The following is a 5845-nucleotide window of genomic DNA, read 5'->3' on the forward strand; positions in this document are numbered from 1 at the left end:
GTATCAAAGGCCTTCCTGAAGTCCAAGTATACGACATCCACCCCTCCTCCTCTCACCTTTGGAGCAAGGGGGCTGTGGAAGCTTTCTGGTGGCAGGGGGCTTCAGTGGTGCCAGGACCAGAAAGAGAGGTGTTGTGCAGGGAATAGGTGCTGGGGAGCAACATCAGCCAGGTCATACCAGTGCATCTACAAACCAAGCCAGGTTGCTCCAGTCTTCAGCTCTGAAATGTTGCCAGCTGTTGCTTACCTGCTAGAGCCTAATCTCAATCAACCTCACTGGAAGAGGACAACCCTGCCGATGGCCACTGACTGAAAGTGAATGGTGGTAGAATTATTTAACCAAAGTGCATCATTTTTTGAGTGCATATGTTTTTCTTCTTGGAGATTAAATGTCTTAAACCCCAATACAACAGTAAAATTCCTTACAGCTAGTCAGAATGGATTTAAAAGCAAAAAACTTTTGCTTAACATAAATTTAACCTTCCCATTTCTAGGTAAGTGGCAGAAAAAAAAAACTTTACACACTCAGAGACCATGTCTTCTCTCTAGTTTTTCCTTCAGTAGCTCCTATCACATGCTATCTAAAGAGAGAATCCTTGGCCCTTCTGTTCAAATTGTTTTAAAATCTTAGCTAATAGAGCTCACTGCCATAATAGACGTGGGAAACTTTCTCCTTTAAACCAGCTTCTTCTCACCCTTTAGCATAGGCAGCAGAAGCAGGGGGCTAATGGTGCTTTTCCCCACCCAAACATAGGGCAGCGGTAGGGCTACAAGGCAGCCCAGCCAAAGGTTTCCAGTGGCTGCAGCAAGGCTGGAGAGGGAGTGGGGCTGGGGCAGCAAGGGTGGGGAGGGAGTGGGAGTGGGGCTGGTGGGAGGGGTAGGTGCTGCATAGCTGGCAGGGTGTGGGACTGAGCTGAGAGCAGCTTGTCTGGGGGGGGGGGTGTAGCTCCTGCTGCTACACCATGGGAGGCATGGGGGATGCATGCCCCCAGATTTGCTTGGGGCAGGACGGGTTGCTGCTGTGGGTTGGGGCTCTGGTGGCAATGCTGAAACGGAGCTACGGGAGGGTGCCACCACCACAAAATTCACCACAGATGCCCCCCAATCCCCCTCCCAGCACCACCAGTGCCAACCCCAGCGCAGCCCGGTCCCTCCCCATGGGAAAGAGCCCAGCTCTGCTCCAGCCCGCAATGGCAGCCCACCCTGCCGCACGCATATCCAGGAGAATGCACCCACCTTGTCTCCTGAGATGTGTGCAATGGCAGGAGCTGCCCCACCCCATGCTTCCTGGACGAGCTATGGCTTTGTGCCGTACCCATCCCTGACTCGGGGCAGGGTGGGCACAGGGGTCCTGGGGGCTCCATCCCCTATGCCTGGTGGCAGCTCTGGGCTGTCCCAAGCAGTGTGGGGACAAGGCTGGTGCAGGGAGGCAGCCAGGGCCTGGGGGGTAGCAGATTAATTGGCATGGGGGGTGGGGGGCTGGCTCCAGGCAATGACCCTGGCCATGGGGGAAGGGGCAGCCACATGGCTGCAGTGGGCCTTGGCTCCCTCCTGGTCCCAGACCCACTCCCTATCCCCTTCACCTCCATGGTCCTTTCCCCTCCCCCCTCAGACTTTCCCATGGGGGAGGCCCACATGTGTGCATGTGCTCACCCCCCACATTTTTTTTCTCCCTCCACCTATGTCCTTTAGGCAAAACTTCCTTACCCCAATGGGATTTTTTCTACTTCCAAGTTTTAAGATTAACACTTTACAAGTTTTGTTATGAGAATCTGCATAGACCTCTAATTTTGGTTGTTGATACATTGACCTTCTTTTAAAAAGAAGTTCACTGTTGTGGAGTTTTTTCTAAATCTAAAATTCATATCCTGCAACTACTTTGGTCATGAAATGTAATTTTAATAGATCATATTTACTTTTGCATACATTTTTTATTTGCAATTTCTATGGCATTCCTGTATGATTTATCATGAGATCTTGTGTGGGATTATGGGATAATTTAGGTTACAATACCCTTGGAGAAATCTATCTTCAGAGAGCCTATGAGTTGTTATTGACTATGAATTCCATGTGTAACTCTAATACATGCTATTAGCTGTTTGCTGATAGGGATTTTTCCATAATTTTTCAAAACCCTTCAAGAAAGTTGTTAACATATGATTTTTCTCAGGAAATACAATGGGTAAACTAAACAGACTGGCCAAACAGAACCAAAATATTCTTAGAATCAACAGGAAAGCTGTTTGTAGCAATGGAAACTTCCTGGGAGAGAAAGATTAAAACAGAAAGAAGTGTAAGAAGCTGTTATTAAAAGGACACCTGCTCTTTGAGTGAGATGGAACATTCTGATCACCAGACCTGAGCAAAAGAGAGTGCACACATTACAGAGAAGGAATGTGCCTCAAGTCCAAGTAGGAGAAAAAGGAAGGTCTTCAAGCCTGAAAGGGCTTTGGAGTGATAAGGACACTGGCATTATCAGTTACCAATTTTTTAACTTTTATTTTTAATAGATTTGTTAAGTGTCTATGCTTTCTGCAGAAATAAAAAATAAACTGCATGTACATGTACTGTAGACTTTAAAAAATAGTTTCAGGTTCCTTGGTATAAGTGTCACATGTCCCTGAAGGGTTAAGCAGTGCATCAGCTATCCACAGGAGTGGAGCTTTGGAGAGAAGAAGTGAGGAGAGGGGAGACGTGGGTTAGTCAATGGTAGTCTTGAGTTCTAGAGCAGCTGGACCATGGGGTCCCACTAATGAAAAGAATGAGACAGGGAATCTACACCCTCTGATTGAACCTGAGAAGTTGCTTACAGTACCTGGGTGCTGTTCAGATGCAGTGAGTTTAGAAGAACATGGGAGGTGTTCCAACAACCACCAGCCTGAGGAGCATGCAGCGGGAAGAGCTTAAGTGAATGCAATGACCCCTATGTACAGGAGCTAGCAAACTGCCTGTCAAGAATTACAGGGGAGGGTTGAGGGGCAGAGTGCCACCTCCCAGGAGTGGGCAGGAGGGTGGGGGGGAAACTTGCATGCTGCCACCCACTGTCCTGTGCTGCCGCTTCTCCACATCCGGCCGTGCACCATTCCCACCCCTATGCACACTGCACCTGGCCCTGCAGCCCCCCCACCCCCAGGTCTAGACCTGCGCCACCCACTCCTCCCCCTGCTGCTTTGCATTCACCCAGCCTGCTCTGCCTGGCCTGCTCTGCTGAAGCCACACCCCACTTGTCATTCTTGATACAGCACTGGCTGGAGCCCCACCCCCCAAGAGCTTTATGGACAGACAGACACACACACAGATGGACTGTGCCCTATACATATATATATATTCCTTTGTTTTTATCCTCCTGTTGTGCCTTTCCCCCATAACTACCCATGACATAGCCTTTGTTCACAGCATAATATATTTGATGACACTTCTACACAGGGCCTACATCAATGCTCACAGGTAGGCAGACATGGACAAATAAGCCATGTCACTAGCTTTGTATCAGTCCAATAGTTGCGATCTGAAGCCTAAAATTTAGGCAAAACTGAGCAACGTGTAGACTTTAGCTCATTTTGTATAAGAAATACACTTAGAAGAAACAGGTCATGCGTACCTCAGCTTAACTCACCTCAGTTTGTCTTTGATAGCTCTTTAATGAGTTCAAGCATGAAGCTTTGAACATGGGGCTGGCCCCATGCTGCACCACATGGGCCCTGGCCTTGCAGTTGGGACCTATGCACTGCAGCCGAGATGGGATGGGTGGGGCTGGCTCCCCACCTCCCACCATACTCCCAACACACACCCACACCCTCCCACGTCCCCTACACGCACTCCTAACCCCGCCCCACCATAAGCCCACACCTTACTACAGCCCCTAACACACTCCTACCCCGACTGCAACCCCACATATACCCACACACACTCCCATACCCCCCACAACCCAAAACACACCCATGCACACTCACTCACCCCCCACCATAACCCCACATACAGCATGGACACTCCCACACCCCTACCATATCCATTCACGCTCCCCATCCCTCACCATTTCCCAAAACACAGCCACACCCTCCCACAGCCCGCATATACACCCACGCCTTCCCACCCCTACCACACCCACACCCATCCCACTCACTCTCCCCATACACCCCACTCACCATACCCACACCCTCACACACACTCCCCACATACACCCCCTTAACTCCCCCAATATACAAGAGTAAGAGTGTATTTTGAGCTTTTATGCAATCAGCTCTAGATACACTATGCAAACAGACATGAATTGGGACATTTTTAAAATAAAATTAAAATAAATTATAACAGATGTTTGTTTGTTTTTATTAGTATATGATTTGTTTGTGTTTTTCCCAGTTTCAAGATGGCAACCTCCCCCCACTTCCAAAAGGAGTACTTCCAGGGCAAGGGGAGGGACTTCTGGTGACAAAGATCAGGGGGCTAGGGGAGGGACTTCGGGTCCCAAGATGGTGACCAGGAGGCGGGACAACTGTCAGGGGTCAGGGCTACCCATGCAGACCTCAACAACTCACCAAAACCTGTTAAGCAGCCCTCCAGCCAAAATAATTACCTGCCCCTGCACTAAGGACAACTCTATTGAATGTTGCACTGTTTTCTGTCATAATCACCTATGATATCCCATATCAAAACCTGCACTTTAAAAATACTGTTTGCCAACACTGTTTTGCTGTGCAGCATGCACAAGGTTAACAAGATACTTCTTTGTACACAGTAGCCTGATTTTGCTTTTGCTTATACAGTTGCAAATTACGAGTAATTTTACTGACATCAGTGGAGTCACAACACTGTACAAGTAGCATTAGTGAGATCAGAAAATGGCCCAAAGAAACAAGTCTGCTTGGATTTTATCTGGTGCAATCTCAATGACTTTATGAGGGCTGCATAGTGCATGCCAGAAAGAATTTTAGCAAAGATCATGATTATCATTGGCATGAAGCCAGTAGTATGCTAGAGGCTTTGTCCTAATCTGGTTATAGTTTGAAATGCATTTCTGGCTGGCAGACTCTGAATAGACTAGATAATAACACAGTAAAACTAGCACATTAATATTTGTACAGGGAAGTTATCAACCAAGGCTTCATTCATTATGTACCCTAGATAATTTTTTGTGAGTGCTCTTCCAGCAGATGCTTGCTTGCATAACTCAGCTTCCAACTCAAAAGACAAAGGCTTCTGTGGATAACTCTATTCAAAAGCACTTCTTTACCCTCCTATTGCCCCTCCAGGTGAGATTTATATAGCACTTCATAAATGGTGTGCATCAGAACACCTATATGAAGCAGGCTAATAAAACCCCAGTTTTGCAGATGATGAAACCAAGGCATGGAGCATTATTTGTCAAAGGACACCCAGAAACACTCTGACACCGCTATAAGAGGAACCCAGCCTACTTCACTTGCCCCTCCTGCATTGAGATCACAAGACTGCCTGCCTTTTCCTTTTAAATAGAGCTATTTTGTTTAGCCATGTAACTGTAGATAGACTGAAACTGATGAGTCCTTCAACAGTTATGCATTTCTCCTTCTGGACCTCAGCCATCAGGCAAATATTTTTAGAAACGTTGAGTGCCGCAATTTCTGTATGCTGTCTTTGAGATGCTGAGCTGACCTGTGCCATTATGGCTCTGAGGTGAACAACTTAAGAGCTAACAAATGACTGGGGGTTAGGCCAGATGAGAGGGAGCTGGGCCAGACGATCTTCAAAGTCACTTACAACCCTACAATTCAATTCTCCTTATCTACTTCTTGCATCCCTTGCCTAACAAAGTATGTGGAAGCGGCCTCCTAGTGTTATTTCAAGTTTTATAGAAAATTAGACTTCAG

The sequence above is a fragment of the Crocodylus porosus genome, unplaced genomic scaffold (assembly GCF_001723895.1).
Source record: "Crocodylus porosus isolate Cpor-Errol unplaced genomic scaffold, CroPor_comp1, whole genome shotgun sequence".
Lineage (NCBI taxonomy): Eukaryota > Metazoa > Chordata > Crocodylia > Crocodylidae > Crocodylus > Crocodylus porosus.